We start from the raw sequence: 21,103 nt of genomic DNA on the forward strand, positions 1-21,103 counted from the left end.
CCGCGGACGGCCCCGCGGAACAGGCGCGCTGCCGCCGCCATGACCGGCACCGGCGCCGCAGTGCCGGTGGGGCGGAGCCGGGGCGGGGCGGGGCGGAGCCGGGGCGGGGCGGGGGCCGCGCCGGGTATGAACGTGTGTCAGCACACGGAATCCATTAGGTGGGAAAGCACCGCTGACATTGTTCAGTCCGGTCTGTCATCTGTCACTACATTGTCAGCTAGACCATGGTACTGACTGCCACGTCCAGTCTTTCTTCAAACATCTCCAGGGACGGTGACTCCACTACCTCCCTGGGCGTTCTAATCCAATGTCTAATCACCGTTTCTGTGAAGAAATTCTTCCTCATGTCAACCTAAACCTCCCCTGGTACAGCTTAAGGCTATGTCCTCTCATCATGTCACTGGTTGCCTGGAATAGAGTAATCCCCACCTAGCTACAGCCTCCTATTAGGTAGTTGTAGAGAGTGATAAGGTAACCCCTGAGCCTCCTTTTCTTCAGGCTGAACAACCTCAGCTCGCTCAGCAGCTCTTCATAAGACTTGTGCTCCAGACCCTTCACCAGCTCCATTGCTCTTCTTTGGATCTGCTCCAGTACCTCAATGTCCTTCCTGAAATGAGGAGCCCGGAACTGGACACAGTATTTCAGGTGTGGCCTCACCAGTGCTGAGTACAGAGCAAGAATCACTTCCCTAGTCCTGCTGGCCACACTATTTCTAAACAGGAGGCCATTGGCACACAGCTGGCTTGTACATGTCTGTATAAGAAAGCCAATCCACACTGGGTGCTGTGAAAGAATGCAAGCATCCCATAACTCTCCCATCTTGGTGCCCCTGGATCTTGGCTGTCTGTTGCATGTGGGTGCCATGATGGATGCAGCACTCAGGTGCCACACCTCGCCTGGTGTAGCTTTGGGAGAGGGGGCTGTACTGTCCTTGTGCCTGTAAAACATCTCTGCATACTGCTTACAAGTAACCTGGTATTGTTGATGGAGCTACGTGGGGCTGCAGGGTCGTCATGTGAGTAATGGCTTGTACAGGGCCAGGGATCACTGGAATAGGGGTAAAGTTGTATTTTACTGAGCTGTCCTGTGAACCATGTGGGATTGTTCTCCTGTGTAGGGCATTTCTGGTTTTGTACTCACAGTAATGAGCTTTTAGAACCTGACTAGTTTGTGGCACCACCAGTTTAGTGCAATAGGAATATTTCCTATGGACCTCAGAGGGCACACGCTTATTCATCCTTTGTTCTTTCTAAAGCTGAAGCACATTTTCTTTCCTAATAAAATGGAGGAACTAGAGATGTGTGCAGTCAAAGGGCTTTGATCTTATTGCAATTACAGAGATGTGGTGGGATAGCTTGAATGACTGCAGTGTTGTCATGAAGGGCTACATTAGGATAGACAGACCAGGGGGGTACGGTGGTGGAGTTGCCCTCTGTGTGAGACACACTTGGAATGTACCGAGCTCTGTCTTTGGGTGGACAACAAGCAAGTCAAGAGCTTATGGGTTAGGATTAAAGGGCAGACTAGTAAGGGTGACACTGATGTGGGTGTCTGCTACAGGCCACCCAAGCAGGAGAAAGTGGACAAGGCCTTCTACAGGCAGCTTGAAGCAGCCTCACAGTCACGGGCCCTGGGTCTGGCGGGGGACTTTAACTACCCTGACACCCGCTGGAGAAGCAAGGTGACAAAAGTGATATGGGGACTGGAGTATCTCTCTTATGAGGAAAGACTGAGGGAGCTGGGTCTGTTCAGTCTGGAGAAGAGATGGCTGAGAGGGAACCTCATCAGTGTCTACGAATAACTGAAGGGAGGGTGTCAGGAGAATGGATCCAGGCTCTGCTCAGTGGTACCAAGCAATGGAACAAGAAGGCATCGAGTAGAAACTGATGCACAAGAAGTTCCACCTGAACAGGAGGAAGAACTTCTTTACTGTGAGCAAGCACTGGAACAGGATGCCCAGAGAAAATGTGGAGTCACCCTCACTGGAGAACCATCTGGACACAATCCTGTGCCATGTACTCTGGGATGGCCCTGCTTGAGCAGGGAGGTTGGAGCAGATGATCCACTGTGGTCCCTTCCAACCTACCCAGATGTGATTCGGTGAAAATAAGAATTCAGAATAATAAAGAGAAGGTCTGTGTAGAGCCAGATGTTGAAAGGTACTGCATAGCACCAAAATGGCTCAGCCCTGCTAAGACTGCACTTTGGTATGGGACTGTTCCTTGGAAACGATGATCTGGTATTTCAGGACTGATTTGTACCTGTAGTACCCATCACAGATCACTTTCAAGGATGGCTCTGTGGAAAGTGTGGAGATTAATCCTTATTATGGATCTGAGCTTCATTATCTGCTTCTTTTCACTGCAGGGTGTTTTGAGGGGGGGAGTGTCTGTGTGTATAAAGTGATAACGTTTGCTTGAAGGCACAGTTCATGTTCTCATTTCTGATCTGATTCTGTTCTTTGGCAGCAGAAGATGCTGTGAAGCTGCTGAAGCTCTGCAACGAGGAACGGAAGATGTCTGATGAGCTCGTCTCTTCTGAGCTCGGCTCTCTTCTGCCATCAGCTGGAGAAGGGGATCCCTGATGAGCCCGGAAAGCCGACTCACTGGAGGTAGGACTGAAGGCAGGAATGTGTTAAGAGTGGTCTGGGGCTTGTAAATAGCTTGGAACTGCACAGTGCATACTGTTTATCATGAAAACGTTTAGATAAATCCAGTAGATACGATTTGAGAAAAAACTGAGCTATCACTTCCAGCCCTGGATAAAGAACTGTGGAAAGAGCTGATAGAGCAGCCAAAACCCCTAAGATGGTAGTGCCCTTCCAAGCTATTTACTATAGTAAAGCTCTGCTCTTTCAATGTTTTTTTTTAGACACTATTAAAAACAAATAAATATTGGGGCCATGTCGGGGTCCCTCCCCCCGCCATGTAGCCCTGGGAGAGGGGCCCTGGGGCGGGAAACACGGGGTTTCCCTGCCCCTGGTCAGCCTCGTTCCCATTGGTTGTTTTGTGTTCCCCTGCACGGGCAAGGACCCTCGGGTCCTGTGACACTGACAGTTCCTCGGCAGAGCCCGGCCATGCGGCTGGAGAAATAAACATCTCTGAAACATCTACCAAGAATCGGTCCATATCTATTTCTTTTCCACGGCCTCCTTGTTTGATACATCGTGTTACAGAATCCCCACTGTAACAGGGCCAAGATATGTAAAATACCTTCATGATGATTTAATGTGTTGGTGGGTTTTTTTTCTGTACTAGGTTGAATGCAATCTTTGATTGATAACATCTGGTAGTTCAGCTGGATGGGACCTCTGGAGGTCTCTAGTCCAACCCCAGGGGTTCACCGTTCCCAGCCTGGATGAGGTTGTGCAAGGCCTTCCTTGTCCAACTGCAGTTAGAAAACCTCATTCCTCGTTTTGCCTGGGCTCCTGCCTCAGCACTCCACCACCCCCACCAGGAAGAATCTGTTGAGAATTTTCTTTGCTGCAACCACATTGCCAGGTCAATGTCTTGCTCTTGCTGCTGAAGTTTAGAAGTATGACTGCTTTAGAGACTGGGATTTCTCAGGCTGGATGCCTGGTCAGGCTCCACCCTCTGTTGGTGGTGAGGAGGAGTGACAGAGTGTAAAACAGACTGTTTCTGTGCTGAATCCTCTCACGTTAGCTCCTTGTGAGGACCTCCTCTCTGGCAGCATGTTAAGGCTGAAACATCAGCCAAGTACTGATGTGTGTGAGATGCTCAGCAGAGATATGAGGCAAGAAAATGACAGCTCGCATTTTGAGCTGCATTTTCAGTGCACAGTGGTGGTGTGTAAGGTGGGCCTTTCTGTGGAAATACTAATGGAAGAGGAAAAAGGCACTCAGAGTTTAGCTTAGGGCCAAAAGGAAAACCTGGAATTGGTCTTGCATTTACCTGAACAAGAACTTAATCTGAGGAAATGTAGCTTGTGGTTTTTTAGAGGGCTAGGTGAAATTCCAAGGTCTTGACCTCCCTTGAAATCTCCGTGTCAGTTTTAAAAGTCTGACTAAAAATGTGCATGGTGAAATGACTTGGAATATTGTGTCTCTTAGTGTGTCATCCATTGTCATACCTTTATGTGTTGTGTAGTGAGAGTCTTGTGGTAGGTTTTGTTTTCAGTGACAGCAAAGCCATTTAGAATTGCTTTGTAGCCAAAACCTCTACTGGTGCAAGTGAGTGTGATTCTAAAGAAGGTTATAGGGCTACAGTGATTTCAAGTAGATTTAAAGAACTGGACTTCTATCTACAGTTTTATGTAAGGTGACCTCCTATGAAGAATACTTTTAATTTCGTTTCTTCTTTTTTGTTGTTTTTCCTATACTTTGAAGAGAGCTCTGAAGCTTCTCTGCTGCTGCTTGATTTTATGTGCTGTCTACCTTGGTTTGATTTTTTCTTTTTTTCAAATGAGGATTTATGGACAAAAATGATACTAACAAAAGAACAAGAGACACTGTGTGTTCTACAGTAGCAAAGCATGGTCAGGTCTGATTCAGACTGAGACAGGCACATGCTTTCACACTGAGACTGTTTGACACTTTTATTTTGAATACTAAATGAATACAGTTGCTTATCAGAAAATAGGAAGAAAAAGATGTGTTGAGAACAGAAAAACTCCCCATCAAGTTGGCATTTCTTTTACTTCTGAAGCTAAAAGAGCCATTTTCATCCAGTTTATCATACAAAGCATTGATTGTGACTTCAAAAAGATTTTGAGGGCTTGCAGTTAGACAAGTACTCTTGTTTAACAGAGGTCATCTCAAAGGTTTTGCATGACAGTACAAGTTGAATTAAGTTATTATCTCAGTATGATAAAGTGAGAGAGAAGTGAAAGCTTTGGTGACTGAGCTGAACAGTAGGCAATGTGAAGGTAATAGAAGGAGGATGAAAACCTTTCCTTCTGCATCTGTCATCTCAGTAATTTGTCTGGATGGCAGATTCATAGGAATCCTCCTTTTTTTCTTTGCTTTTTTTTAATGCAGGATTGATTCCCCTTGGTGTATGAAGGAAGGAAAGGATAACTACAGAACAGGAAGCTGCTGGAATTCCTTCAAGCTACTTCCTGGAAGGTAAGAGGAGTTATGCAGTGCCTTACTAAAAGCTTGTAGCAGGTTCACTTCATAAACCAGGTGGAAACACCGATTAAGTGTGCTGGTTTGGTTCAAAATATCCATTACTTACTTTTTTTTTCCTTCTGTGAGATAAGAATTAGGAGAAAATCAAAGCAGGCACAAAACTTAAGAGAATATAAAGAAGTTTCTTAACAGACCTAAAAGAAAGGAAAAAAGTCAGACTAAACCTTCAGAACACTTTCCTCCCCCCACCTTTCTCTCTTGTCCCACTGACAACGTAAAAAGACAACCCTTGAGATTTTCAGTCAGTTTACCACCTCTATAATAATCTTTTTCAGTTCACTTAGGGAGAGGAGTCTCTCTTGCTCATGCTATGGAGAGGACACATCTCCACAAGAAACAGTTCTCTCATGGCTTCAGTATCACAGTGAGACAGCCGCCCGGGATGGTTCTCTGCTTGCATGTGAGAGTCCCTTCCCTCGACTTACAGCTTTCCCACAACTGCTTTTGAGGGTCCAATCTTGAGCTACTGGGGTACCATTTTAAGGATGAGCTGTTCAGAAGCAAAGGTTCTCTTCCCCTATCTCTGGGAGCATCTTCATCTCTAGGAACAGAGGTCTTCTTCCCTGGGAGCAAGGCTCTTCATCACTTTCATCTCTCTCTGCCCAAGCTTACCATCAAATCACAGCTACTTCAACATTTGCTTATTTCAGCACAGGTACTTTTGCTCACTGTTGCAATTTGAACGCTCCACCTCCCCCATGCTTCATGAAATTACAATGGGTACTCTGATGTATCATAGTCCATCACCATAGCCTTACAAAGGAATTTCAGCTTCTAGGTTTGAAGCATCTCTTTCTCCTCTCTCAGGGTTTCAGCTCTTCGTTCTTCATTGACTTTGGTGACTTCATGGTGTTTTCTTCACTTGCCTTCACCTTCCCTCTTCCTCTGACTCGGGAGAGGATTGATATCTGGAGGCTTCATCTGTTCTGGAAGGAACTTAAAATGCTAAAAGGGTTCATCTCACCCGGGCCTTGCAGCTGGAATTCACCTCTCGCTGTTGGTCACATGGTCTTTGTCAGGCAGCGGCCTCAGATGAATTTTCGACCGCACTGGGGGGCCTGACCGAGCCACGCCACAGGGCCACCTGCACGGAGCAGGGCTGCGGGTGAAGCAGGGCTGCATGGCTCCAGGATGGCTGTCTCCCGGCCCGGCCCAGGCCGAGCAGGGCCCAGCCTGGCCCCACTGGCCGCGCTGCGAGTCCCCAGTTACCTGTCCGAAAGCCGGAAGCAAGAGAGGCTTTCCCGGGCTCTGTTTGTTCTTAAATGTGGATCACAGAGGCGTGTCAAGCTTCTTAAGTGGCTTTAAAAAGTTGCCAGTATTCAAACTAGCCAGTCGATTGGTTCTGTCGAGTCATAGAGAAAGCTGTAAGCACCTATTTGCAAGAGAATCACTTCTGTGGCTGAAGCCCTCTTTACTAAAAACCCAAACTATACTAAACCATGACATAACTTTCTTCCACTGTTGGCCGATCACCTTTGCATAGTTAATAGAAGAGAAGTGAAAAAGTGAGATATAGAGGTTTGCACTAACAGGCCCCAAAATGTGCTTGCGTGCAGTCTCCTCTGGAAATGTACCAGCACTCCAGGTCAGGTACTTCATCTTCCCTGTGATGAGATCCATTGTTTTCCCACTTCCTCTGTGCCCTTCCTTGAGCTCTGCCTTCAGATTTTCAGTCACATGGCACCATCTTCACAAAACATTAGGAATTTTCCCCAACTATAGCTATTGCATATGTGACTTCATCCTGGCTAAAAAGCCAAAGCATGACCTCTCTCCCAGGTTTCCAAGGAAAGGAAAAGAAGGAGCAGAAGTGATCTGTTGGCAAGAATTCTTTTCTTGTACTGAGATCCAAGGTGATCACTCCCCTGCCCTAGTGTTACAATTTATTTTTTTTTGCAGCCACTATAGATGTTTATACACACTAAATGTAATGTTTACTGTTATGAAAGGCCATCCAGAAGCCAAAATACATACCCCTCTGTCCTCCCTGGAGTAATAGGTACATTTTTTATGATTAAGCTAAAGGACTAGCTGAGTTAGCTCACAAGTCTTAAGAGACTTGTGTCTGCACCTATTTCTGAGTAACAGACATACATTGCGGTAATGTAATTGAAACTTCTTTACTGTCTGGGCAGCTCTATGGAGCTGGAGATATAGTCTTTGAAAAACTATTGTACAACTACAGAAGTGAACTTCAAATTTGTAGATTTAAAATCATGTGCTTATTCTCCCCTAAGTTCAGTATGCCCATCAAGAAGCCTTGATTCTAAGGGTGTCAGAAAGTACAACACATTTCATTATGGTGTAAAATGAGACCTTTCTCACTCTTGCAAGAGAGATGCTAAAACTTTTCTCTGTGGTAACGTCAGCAACTTGAATTAAAAGAGCTGTCTTTAGTATTTTGTGTGTCCATAACCTTTTCTGGTGTAAGATGAGGGGGCACAATGAAAGCTATGTCATTAGGTTCTAGTTCATCTTTAATCCACTGGACTAAACCATATTCATACCAATACTTTATAAATTTCTTTTGTAGACCTTGCTGCAGTTTTCAAGATTTTTGAATGAGAAAACCTCTCAAACTGCACTTGCCCATCAGATTTCTGTAAGATACATATAAATGAACATCATATAGTATTCTGCAGGGTTCTTAAAAAAATAATTACAGTTATTGAGATAGAAATCTTCAGAAGAAAGTGGCTGTATTGGTGCCACCACTCACCACAGGATTATCAGGAAGACTAGAGGCAGGGAGGGTTGTGATGCATATGTTGAGAATCAAAAGGGGGCTTGTAGCGGGTTCAGTTCGGAAACCGGGCGGAAACACCAATTAAGCACAGTGGTTTGGTTTAAAATATCCATTACTTACTTACTTTCCTTCTGTGAGATAAGAATTAGCAGAAAGCAAAGCAGGCACAAAATTTAAACAGTTGCAGTACAAAGAAAGAGTTTTATTACTAATAGAATTAAAAGAGAAATAACAAGAAATTAAAGCAAACCTCCTCCCCCTTTCCTCCTTTTACCCAACTCACACAAAGGGTAACAGAACATGGGATTTTAGTCAGTGTTGCAGTTCTTGATAAGTCTCTTTCATATGCTTAAGGAAAAAAAGGGTTTTCTTCAGCTGCACGTGGTTCCCAAACTGCCACCAACAGCAGACCCGCCCGGAAAGAAACAGTCTGCTGTGGTGTAAAACATCTCTTCCATGAAAATCTCGCAGTTCTTTCACACTGCCAAACATAGGCTACTACATGGGGTTATTAATCTTTTTAAGGATGAGTTATTTTGGCCTGAACACAAAGGCTTTCTTCGCCACAAGTCTCTAAAAGCCTCTCACTGCTTCTATATTGCCTGGCGTAGGCACTCTTCACAATTTTCATGGGCCACATGTGAATTTTTCATCCCCCCATGTACTTCAAATGGATTAAAGAGACAAACAGTTTGTGGTATTACAGTTCCTTACCACGGCATGCAAGAAGTTTTTTTAAGCTACGCGCGAGAATCGCGGCACCGCCCTCTTTTCTCCCGTCGCCATGCTCAGCTCCGTCCCACGGGACTCACTTTCTCTTTCTCTCTGTCTCTGACGCCGCCATGCTGAAGAGAGTTCTTGTTCAGGCTTTACGGTGGAGAAAGCCTCGCTCCCTCTGTGCTGCTGGCTGCATGGTGTCTTCTTCAGTTCAGCACGAAGTGTGCTGGCTGCAGACAGGAGGCTACGCTGGCTCCCACTGGCTCTGCCGGCTCTGCGTGTGGAGAGGAGAGGGACCCGCCGGTCCCAGGAAGCCGCGCCGGATGGGTTTAGCTGTGTGGCACTCCATGGCTGGTTTTAGCTGCCTGCGGCTCTGGGATATTTCCTCCCCCCAGTGGCCCAGGGTCTGTGCCGCGGCGTTGGGAAAAGGGGAGGGGGGTAGGGGCCCCGGCCCGGCTCCGAGGCCCCCTCCACCTTCCAGCAGGCGAGCTGGGACAAAAGGCAATTCCCGCCTTTCCGTGCAGTTTAAATATGTAAATTGTGAGAAGCGTCATTAGTCTAAAAGACTGTCCATCAACTCAGGTTCAACCCACTACAGGGCTTTAGGACAGAAAAGCAATTTCCATGGGAAAAGGTGCTATGCTCACCCTTGCTGACAAGGAAGGTGACCAATGTTAAGACTTGTGGGCAGTACACAGGAGGGCTTCTGTGGTCGTTTTGAAGCTGGCAGTTTGGCACTTATGATGGCCCCTGGCTCAGGCATTTTTAACCTGGTGTGGTGGGACTCATTTACTCTCTGGTAGAACTGTAGGCTTAATGCACTATCTTTATCTGGCCTTTACAATGTACTGCAGGGATAAGGTAAGGAATTTTATGGAAAAGAAGATAAGCTGTTTTTCTTCCATCGCCTCCAGAAAACTACCAATAAAGCCTGCTTAGTCCATTATTTGCTGTCAAGTAAGAGATAACTCCTTCCTCATGCTGTTAGTCCATAGAAGGTATAACTACAGGTTTTGCCATGGCCATTACTCAATTACCAGATCTAACTATCTGACCTGACTAAAAGCAAGCCAAATCCAAAAGCAATATGCCAGGCAAGTAGAAGAATAAGGCACAATACTCCAGCCAGATATGTTCCCAGACTATGTGTGTTTTCACTTTAGGGATTTCCTGAAACTGGTGTGATTGATCTAGTTAGTGACTGTCAACAGGTCTCTCTTCTAAATGCTTTTTCAGTCTCTCTTGAGAATTTTCTGCAGCTAGAAAATCCTCAGGCAAGGAGCATTGTGGTCTGTAGAGCTTGCCTAGAACATAGCTCCTCTTAGCATCATTGATGGCTCATTCTTGAATATCTGAAGAGATAGTGAAGAGTTTTTCCTATCCATGCCATCAGGCCCATCTCTGCACCAGGGTGGAGAATCTTAACCCTTTAGCTCCTTGTATGGTGACCACTGTCCCCTCACGCAAAGGATGTGTCAGGAACACGTTGCTTACCTATGAAAATGTATGTGTTTCTCAACCTGAAACTTCATCAGCAGGCTAGTGAATTCCTAAATTAACTCACTGCCTTCAGCAGTTTTTCTTCTCTCAAAAGTCTAAAAGACAAAGAACAGTGTTTTGTTACTGCCTGTTCTTGTGTCTGGTTTGAAAAGAAGCACCTTAAAAGGCCAGATGGTAAAAATCTTGTCAGCACTCAGATTGCAGTCTTGCCTAAAATGAATCACCCTCTATTGAATCACAACTTTCACTTCCTTCATTGCCTGAATTTTCTAATTTTTCACTTCACACTGGTTTAGGCCTGTGGACAGGGCAAAGTCGCCAAAGCGGAAATATCACACCAGAGATCGAGTCTGAGGACTTCAGAGACAAGTCTAGGCAGAGTGCTAGGGACTGGGCTAGAGTGGAGAAGTGGAGCAAACCCCCTACAGATGGGCGTACTTGGAGGAGAGCAGAAGCAGAGGCAGGGAGCAGAAGCTTCTGGGGAAAAGTTGGGACAGTTCGTTTGGACACTACTAAAAAGTAATTAAAAGTTAGCTTTCCAAAGTGGGCTGAAGTCCTGCAAGGGAGCCCTGTTGGGTAGTGTGAGTTGCAAGGACTGAAATGAATTTGAGTCAGTGTATTGAAAACCATAGAGTCAAATTCTAACTGATAGTAGAGCCTATCAAGAACTTACTCTGTACAACTCCCTACCAGATATCTCAAAAATGCTGATTAGGTGTAGGATGTTGCAGGGCACCTGCACCATCTCAGCATTAGACTTCCTTTTTTTTGTCTATTTCTAAAAATTGGCCTTCTTTCCAGGGCATGCCTTGTCATGAGTTCCGTGGGATTTCATTGTCTTTTCAGCTTTTAAATGAAATGGAGTGTCCTAGACAACACAGGATCTTAGCACTGCATTATCTCCCCCTTCTGGGTACTTGTTCTGTTTCATTCTTTTTCAGCATAAAAACCCCTAGAGCCCTGTCCTGATGCCTTCCTTCCCCGGTTCTTCAAAACTGCCTTGAAAACCCCTGGCAAGACGGTCACATGCCCATCACTGGTTTTCCCCCGGGATCCAGTGTCTTCTGGTAACACAAGTCATTACAGTTGCTCTCCTGAGAACTACTTTTCATGAGAGAACTGCTTTCTACTCATTCTTGGGTAACACTCCTGCAACTTTTCCTCTCCCGCAAGTTTCAAACTTTTTCTCTTTTCTGGACTTCCTCATTCTCCACTAATGTAGGATATGACCTGTCACAGGAGCATGGTGCCTTCTTCCTGGAGAACCAATATCTCCCTCTAAATTTCTTAATAAGAGGCCTTGGAGAAATTCTCTTTTCACCTACCAAAAGAAGAAGTAAGAGGATGATTTTATTTTAAAACAAGGGGCCATGTGAAAACCATGGAACGTGGGGTCCTACCTGCTTCTGTTGATTCTTAAGGTAGGCTGTCTCTTAGGTGATAAAGATGAGTTGCACAGTAAAAAACTAGATTTTAAAGTGGACTTTAATCCATTAGTTTTTACAGTCTGTATCTTAAACAGGTAAAGGGCTTCATGTGTTAACTGTGGAACATGGAGGGTACAGGCATGGTGCACTAGCTGAATAGTTGTTCCATTGCCTCACCCTGGTATCAGTGTGACCCTTCTCTATCACTGTGATCTGTTTCGTTAAATTCAGCTATAAGAAGAGATATTGCACATACAATATTTAGCTATCTCAGAACCGTGCATCATGTCCTGTAAGCTTGTGGAGCATTATTTGAACTGTCCAATGTAACAGAAAAGTGGGTTATTTTTAATAGTGCTGTAACTATTTCTCTAGCTAATTCAAACCATATATCAGTGTTAATATGCTTTGTTAGACTGTGGAATTGTGGAAGATACTGTTCTAAAACATATTGACTCATTCCTGTTACATTTTCCTGGCAGCTTTGTCACAGGATTATAGTGATATTACTACTGAATGACTTTGAGGGCTTCATGAAAGCAAGAGCATTTTAGAGAGAAGAAACCTTTCTTGAAGAATAATGTCACAATACAGAAAATGGGCAAGGTTCTTTAATTCTTGTAATTTTTAAACTGACTGATTTCTTGCTAATTTGAAGGCAATGTAATCTGAAGCTTAGTTATTTCAGTTACACTTGTAAAAGACAAATTACTTAACCACTCACAGTTCTATATGTTTTAATGCTTGCTGTATACTTTTTTGTATAATTTTTGACAAGTTCTCCATAAACTCAGGTAGCAGGATACAGCTTGCATTGAACAGTTTGATATATTTGATTGATTTGTTTAATGCTGAGGTCTTTGGATCTTGAGAAATGTTTTCCACTAGCATGTTTTCCAGCCCTTCTGGAAGTACTGGAAGGTGAACTCTTAACAGCTGTCACTCATTAGTTTGAGCAATTTCTTTGTTTAAAGTACAAAACCTTGGGCTTATTCTGCAAGGGAGACCTACTGGATCCCTGAAGGGTTTGGTTGTTATTTAGTGAGTTCAGAAACTGTTGAGAGTCAATGCAATTCTTTTTCTGAAAGTTTTCTCCGTATTGTGGGTATGGCGATGGCAAAAGATAAAATGTATGTTTTATCTTTAAGTTCCTTGTTTTGTCTCTATATCTCCTTTCCTACTTGTAAATCAAGCCCCTGTCCCACAGAGGATTGTGGGACACACACTGCTGATAGTGGTTCTGCTGCTGCTGACCTGGTATTCAGCATATGGTTTGTGGGTGATTAGGGAGGGGATTATTCTAGCACAGAAAAAGAAGTCAGAGTGCCTACGGAAATTACCAGGAGCAGGCTTAAACCAAGCAAAAGCCAGTTCTTTTTACATAGCACAATGGAAATAAACTGAGACTGAGAGGCACAGGATGTTACAGGGACCAGGGCTGAAAATGAGCTTTAAAAAGGAACTAAGAAAATCGCAGAAATGCTTTTGAGTGCACAGATGCAAAATGAGCTTCTGGCTCTGGCTGTCCCTGAACAGCAAATTAGCAGGTCTCACTGGGGTGTATTAGAAGAAGAGTCAATCCTGCCCCATTTTTTTTACTCTTTCCCAAAGTACCCATTACTGGCCACTGTCAGAGGAAGGAGCCTGGCTTTTTATAGGTTTGGTCTGATTCACTGTGGCTGTCCTTATGTCACTGACCCCCAACATCTGGGAAGCAGGAGCGGGATTCATGGCTGAGTACACATTTTCTAGTGTGCAGAAAAAAAAGGTGGAAGTAATGTCCTCAGTCACACCACAACCTGCTCTCACTTTGTTAATATGCAAGGTTAATCTGCATAAACACATCTGCTTCACCTAAACGCATGCCCTAGATGAAGAGCAGAAGGGCATTAGATAATTGGGATGGTTTGAGATGAAAGAGTAAAACAACATCAAATTACTCTTAATTCTGCTGTGCTCTTATTTGGTTAGCTTGCAAATATTCAGGGATAGCATGAAAAATTATGCCTTCCAGTGTAGTACAATGCCAGGAATGTAATCCACAGTTTGTCCTCAATCCCATGAGGATCCTTTCAAATGTTTCCAGTGCTTTTGGCAGGAATATTAAATTACGACATCTAGGATGCTTGCCAGAAAGAGAAAAAAGAAGGTTCACAATAAAAGCAGTGCCCCTGCTCTATGCTTCTGCAGGAGCAAAATGGCCTGTCAGTATGGACTATAACTTTCAAAATAAAACAAATTAAAAGGGCAATTTCTCATAAGTGTCTTACAGCAATCTGTTCCAGTACCCACCGTTTGGTGCCTGATGACAACTAAGTGAAGGTGATTGAATTGCCAGTATATTAAGCTGTTCTTTTGAGCTAAAAGTATTTATCTGTCCCATTTCCAGCTCAGGCTGGGTCCTGAGCTCCAGAGCCTGACTCTATTTTTTCTGTTGGTTGGAAGGAACTTGCAGAATACAGCAAGATTGTTTCACATTCACTCTGATACAACCAAGGCCAAGTCCAAAGATTGCTTGTTTTGTTGAATTTACCATAAGAAGGTGTTGATACTTTTGTAAACTAAATCCTTGACTATACAAGGAATTCCAAGAAGAGAGAGTTGGAGAACTGTAAAGTCTTGAATATATGTCAAGCCTCCTTTGAGGCATGAATTACGTGGAACTCAAGACTTGCTTTATTTGTCAAGGTGAATTCCCATTTGTCTTTACAGACTGAGCTTTTGGCCATTTTTGATAAAATTGTTATACTAGGGTACTGGCATGGGTATAAGCTCCCCACTAGGGAAAAGGACAAATTAGAAACTTTTTCTAGTTAGTTGATACTGGAAAATTTTCATCTTACATCAGACATGTTGATTTTGACACATTTTCCTTCTTTTGGAAACTGTGGAACGGGTTACCTAGAGAATATGTGGATGCCTTATTCTTGGCTTTGAGCAACCTGGTCTAGTAGAAGGTGTCCCTGCCCATGGCAGGGATTTTAGAAGTAGATGACCTTTTAATGTCCCTTCCAACCCAAACCATTCTATGATTTTGTGATTTTCTCTGTCCCACACAGCTGCTTTCCAGGGCCAGCAGAGAAGTGTCTGACATTCTCATCCCTTCTAGGCAACTCTCCAGTTGTTTCTGCAAGAGACAAAACCACCAATGATTTATTTAGTAATAAATCTGAGTTTTATTACTCTATTTGTATTATTTTCCTCTGGCTTTATTAAGGAACTGTCCTTAAGATCAGCTAGAGGTTAATTTAGAAATTCCAGCTGTACCTTACCCAAAATGCACATCTTACAGAATACAAAGGTGTATAGATGTCACTTTATTGGCTATTATTTTAACATAAGAGGAGTATCAGCTTCAGTCTCCAGATTTTTCACAGTGCCTACCCCATCCAGGTCCATTGATGTTATGATGATGTAAACAAAATGTGATGTAGTTACACAAAGCTGGTATCAGTATTTTATTGCCGCACCAATGCTAAGAAGTCTTCATGGGTGGTGCTGTACTTTGCTGGTGCCTCCTACTTCAGAAATATACTAACTCAGGCATGAATGTCACAAAGTCAGTGTTATTTTCTGTCAAAAATGGAGTGGCTGAAAAACACTTTTGTCATCCATATCAGACAGTTGCACTTTTTTGTGGTGGCAGGAAAGGGTGGAGAGGAAGAAGTGTTGACCTAGGGTTTGCTTTCATGCTTATCTTTCTTGTTTTTTCTTGTTCTAAGGGATATTAATATCTGCAGCTGGGGATCACCTGCAGCTGCATGTCTTACCTTACCAGGAAGACCTACACAAGCTGTCGAATTTGCACCAGATATGTTAGAAGCCACATCCTGCATCACATGCATAATTGCAGCCAAAAATGGCAAATAGGACACATTTTACACTTGGTGCTCCAGTTTTGCTGAACATAACCATGAGACAGCATCTACCTTGGTATTTTTATTCTTTTTTACAGCTCTGTTCAGATGAAAGGGTTTGAAAGAATGCTGAAACTAGAAGGAAGGTGGCGGATCAAATATGTGGAGGAGCAATGCACACTCTGCCTCTCTTGTGAAAAAGGTAGATACAGATTCTGGAAAGCTTTATAGGCACGAAGCTTGTCAAACCCATCACACATTTTTCAGGGGAAGCCAGGCATGTATTCAAGAAAATGTTGCTGGCAACACTAAAGTTGCCAAAAAAAATAGCAGCACTGCTTTCTAAATATAAGTTTCTCTTCCTTTTATGTCATGAATCACTAGTTAATTTCATCAAAGGAAATCATAAGATATATTTTTCTTGTTAACTGTATACCTAGTGACATTGTTTCTTCCTTTTGAAGATCAACTTGACCTTTTGTTAAAACAATACCACAGGGTAACTCATTAGTATTAAGGAGAAGGGGTAAGGCAGTAGCACTGAGAGAGAAGCACATTGAGGTTTCCAACTTGTCATTGTCAAAAATACATGTAGCCGAGTGACAGCGTGTTCAGCTAATTTCACACAGCAGTTATTTTGCTCTGTGACCTCTGTTTTCAAAACCTTGAATCTTAACCAATGTAAAAGCAAGTCATGTACATCTACTGAAAACGATACATTTCAAAGGCTCTCTGGCAAGTCATCATGGAAACTCCAGTTCTGTAACTGCCATGTTTGCCGAGCGCCTGTGAAGGAGCATCGACTGCAGAAACAGCCATTTCATGTGCCTGTGCTGCAAACCATGTTACCTTGGCATTGTAATGTGAGCGATTAAAATGCAGAAATAGTTGAGTGCATGGGATATCTGAGGCTAACCATGCTGAATAATTAGCTTCACAGTAATCAGAAGCAAACTACCCAGCATTTGAACAAGAAATTGTGGCCTCTTTTCTGTGTAGAGACAAAAAAATGAAACAAAATTAACTGGAACACAATCTCAGATCGGCTTGGATTCCTAAATGAAAGAAAGAAAAAAGGAAAAGAACACAAATTCAACAACTGAATCCAAAGCCTCCAGTAGGCTTCAGACTTAGCATGGCAGGATCCAGGGAGAGTGGAGCCCAAAAATTTTTTTTTGCAAGGTTTATTGATGTATGTTATAGCCCTTGGGAAATTGTGGTAATCACCTATCTTCCCATTAAGAAGTGACTCTGTCATGAAACTCTCTGCTTCTTACATTATGTTGTGGAGGTTTGGTAAAAAGCCTTCACCCCCCAACTTTTAGCATATGGTTGCACTGCTTAGTGCTGGCATGAAAATAAATAGCAGCAGTTTGGGACTCACGCTGCTTTTCTGGTTTGTTTGTTTGTTGTATTTTTCATGTTTGCTGCTGTTTCATTATAACAGCCTGGATAGGATATGGGGTGCTTTAGTTGAGAAGAAATTTGTCATTCATATTTTTTTTTATTAATGTTCTTAAGGCATGTTGGTCCAATCATATTAACTGTAAAGACTGAGCAGTGATTAATGAACCTTTTGGAGAATGTAGGTGAGTTCTGTTTCACATTACATTCTGATGAGTACAAGGACAACTACCAACATTTTCAAAATGTTTGCTAATGCTGCAAGCTTCAATATCTGGGACATTTGCTAGGCCCTGTTAAAACAACTTGGATTCATGTTGTCAGACCATATGCCTTTAAAAAATAATTGCCAACCAGAAACACTGGCCATGGGATTTTAGAATGTGTTCACTTCTTAAGTCTCATATTGAAAGATGCTGAGGACCTGCAGCCCTGGTTCTTACTGCTGAGAGCTACTTCCCCTTGGGACTTCTGAAAACTGGCAGAATGTGTTGCCAGCTAAGTATCCAAAAATGACTGAGTCATTCAGCAGTAAGCACCCTGGGGACTCACCAGGCTTCCTGTTCTGCATTTATGCAGTGTGTAATATAGGGGTCTGGATCTGAGTGTCTTATGAGCTATGTAATACACTAGATATTAACAGTAGTCATAACTAAGGAATATGGTTTGGCTGCTTCTGAGTTCATAATTTTCAAATCTTGCAGAACTGAATGTAGAAATCCAGAGTCTCTAGACCTCAGCCTTCATCATTTGAGCAGCAGGCGATCCATTGCACTAGTTATTCAGTTCTATATACAGCAATTCCCCACAAAGTAAAATAAAAAGTATGAGATGGAGAGAAGATACTTGATGCAGTGTCTGCTGTTTTGTTTGCTGAAATGGCATTTACAACTCTGCAGTGTGCAACTGGAAATTAGGCCTCCTACTGCCAGGTCCAATGTAAACATGCTGGAAGGTACAATTTTTTCCACACAATTCTTTTAAAATGAGATTGTCTGTAAAATTTGTATTTGGGCACTGAGATTATCAGCAGAGTTTAAGGAATGGTTAGGAGATGCAACATTGCCCAAGCCATCCATTTAAAGATCATTCAAAGATCACTCAAAGTCACAAGATTTATTTAAAATACATAATAACTTAGGGTTCTTCTCTATTTGCCATCTTGCCTGAGGGGTCAGACTTTTCAGCTTTAGATCTTTAACCAGGCTGATGAAAGACTAGTTTTATCAAGGCAGCTGAAGGTTATGTGTAGACATGTGATTGCATGAGTTAGCCTTCAGACAGAAAAGCAGATATTACACTATTTAGCAACGTGGAGTAGCATTATTGTCCTTTTAAATTGCTTTTCAGCACCAGTGAAAGATGGTATTTCTAGTAATTCTTCCTAAGAATATGAATGGACCCTTTTGTTGCTGTAATCTCAAGGAATGATAATGAGTCTTCTCAATAGCCATAGGGAGATCATATTTTGCAGGATGTGGGGATAAAACACTTCTTAGAGCAGCATGCTTGTGTGTGAATGAATGCTTCCTTCAGGAAACGCCCAGGTTTCTTTGCAGGGCCACATGTGTGTCAAAGCAGCACTTGAAAAATACCAGCCATGATTCAGGCACTCTCATGTCTCTAAAAGATTAAAAGTGAATGTTGCTGAGAACCATAAGGAAGTACAGTGTATAAACATCCTCTTTTTTATCTGCTCTTGGTGGCTTATCCTCTGTTGAGCAGCAAAATTCATGGTAGTAAAAATGGGGTCTGAGTGAATTGGTTCAAAAATCTCCTTGGTGCCCTTGCTGTATCCTAAAAGCCACACATGCCTAAATGGTAAAATGCAAAACCTCTGTCAGCATTTCCTCTCCACTGAGCCTTGCCGAGGGAGCTGGCAGGAGCACATGTGGACCTCCCAGCAGGTCTACAACCAGTTATGACAATGGCCACATACTCCAAAGCACCTAAGTCCTGAGTTTAAGGTCAGGACTTGGAGCCATGTGAGCCTTACGTGTATAAGGAAGGAGTATCCTGACTGCATCTGTGCTTTATTTCCATTCTCCAGTATGCAGGTTAAACCAAATCAGAATACTAAATTAATTGGACTAATATATTTTATTTCTCCATATAAAGTTAAAGTTGTATGCATACACCATTATTTTATCATTGTCCAAAAGATAAAACGTACATTTGTACATCAGAAAGTGGCATGTGATGAACTTACTTTGCATTTACCTGCAATAACAATGAAGACAGCAATTACAGATAGAACTTGGGATAAGCCTCTTTTGTTCAACTATGATCTTGTCTATAAACTTTAACTACTGTAGCCAACCCAAGCTACACCGGCCTGATGGCTGTCTTAACCTGAGTTAAGATCACCCTTGGGGTTTGGGTGAGGGGTTTTGGGGTGGGGTTTTTTTGAAGGGTATGTTAAGGAATCTAAATTCCTTTCATTCCTTATGAACAAAAGGAAAGCAACAGCACTGAGAAAAACTGCTAACAAGATAGAGCAGGCTAGTTTTAAGGATGGGGAAACTTGAAATCAGGATGACATAACATTCTTGAGGTCACACCAGAGCCCCCAGCAAGGCAAGGATTAGAATTTAAGATGTTCTGGCCACTTTTCACAGTTTATTCATGCCACAAAACATGTATGAGGGAGAAAAGAGACAGAGGGGTGGCTGTTCTATTCTTGAGCTGGTGTGGCTATTTCATAACCAGTCTGTGTCTGTGTCTGAAAGTGTTCAGATACGGAGGGCTCAGTTCTCCTTTTTGGACAGCAGAATTCAGGTCTAAGCCTGGGAATGTGTATGCTCTAAGACATACCCTAATCTTGGCCCATGCATTGCTGTATAATGTCAGATCCCATAAACAATCTGCAGTGATGTAGGGACCTTATGGGCTGTGGAGCCCATGTGGCATCATGTTCCCTGCAACAAAAAGCACCAGGTAGCCATGATGTTTCAAATGCCAGCAGAAAGCAGCCTGTATCCCAGGTAAAGTTTTCACAAGTGAAAAGTGAATTGTATAGGTCTGCAAATTGGACTGACAGTTCCAGCCCTAGTAAACATTTGGGTGATGTGTTTATTATTTTCATAGTCATTCAACTATAATTATTGAAGAGATTCTGGGGTACCTTACTGGTTTTTTTCTCTTAATTCAGTCTTATTCTTCTAATACATCTTCAGTTCATGCACATTTTCCTCCTATCATATTTTTCTTCCTTTCCTGTGTCTCCTCCTATTGCTGTGTTTTTCCTTCAGCCCACCTCTGTTCACTCTGTACTTTCTACTCTCCTACCAGATCAGGTATCTCATTAGTGTACACTAACCCAGGTTTTTTGGTATGTACTGCTGCATGCATATGGCCATGGCATAATATATGGCAAAATGTGAAACCACATGGTGTGATAGAGAAACTGTGTAGAACTATGTATTTATTTTTGTTGCATGTGTGTTTATTATAATACCGTGAGGTCTCAAGTAGAAAACGACTTTAACCCAGACACGTTAACCTCACCTAGCTGTCCTTCTTCTAGCTCTGCCATTATTCAGTTTTTATTGATGCAGACAGACTGGAAAGTGCCTAGATCTGGAGAAAACATCATTAAATATTTTCACCAGCAGTCTGGCTGACATAGTGCAGCAAGTGCATAACCCAATCAATGAAATGCCACAAAATCAGGCTTTACCAAGCAGTGTTACACTTTAAGTATAGCAGTTTTTATGCCTTCTATCTATTTTCATTCCACCTTGTGATCTTTTTTCAGATGACCACCACGTGCACTCTAATTAGAAAAGTCTTCTAAGGCAATTGTTTTATCTGCATTTTTCCAGGAAAAAAGCCTATGTCATGGCCCTTCTTAAATAATGCAGGATTGAGAAACCAAGAGGAAGATGATCAAGACAGTTGCATTAGTTTGACTCAATTTATTTTAATCAGTGCATGTACTGTTTGTGAGCATTTTTCCTAAGTCATCAACAGTTGAAGCTAATTCAGTCTATCGTTTGTTGTTAATTTAATTTCAGATTGTCAGTCTACTTTAGCTAAATCAGTACAACCAGGTCAGAGTAAAAAATGTGAATGGTTGGACAAAAAGCTTGGCCAGCTGTCCTCTTCTATGAGCATAAGGATCATTGTTGAGATTCTGAAGGTAAATAAATGCATAAAGAATTAATATTTTCCCATTTAGTCCTTGAAGAAAGTTACATTGATCAAAATGGAAAGAGTGCCAGCAAAACCAACAATGGATTAGGACAATTGTGCAAAGACAGATCTTCTCAAGTCATTGGCTTTGGGAACACCTAGCTACCTC

The 21,103-nt window shown here is 42.7% G+C and overlaps 1 long non-coding RNA gene across 1 annotated transcript; it reads left to right on the forward strand.

Annotated features, from left to right (window-relative positions):
- Positions 1-9,244: 9,244 nt before the first annotated feature.
- Positions 9,245-21,103, forward strand: LOC121666091. The gene is made up of 3 exons (XR_006016580.1): positions 9,245-11,533; positions 15,495-15,598; positions 20,981-21,103. It is a non-coding gene; the product is annotated as an uncharacterized LOC121666091 (long non-coding RNA).

Source organism: Corvus kubaryi, unplaced genomic scaffold (genome assembly GCF_017639235.1).
Source record: "Corvus kubaryi isolate FWS band 111438036 unplaced genomic scaffold, C.kubaryi_AGA036_p1.0 37341, whole genome shotgun sequence".
Classification (NCBI taxonomy): domain Eukaryota; kingdom Metazoa; phylum Chordata; class Aves; order Passeriformes; family Corvidae; genus Corvus; species Corvus kubaryi.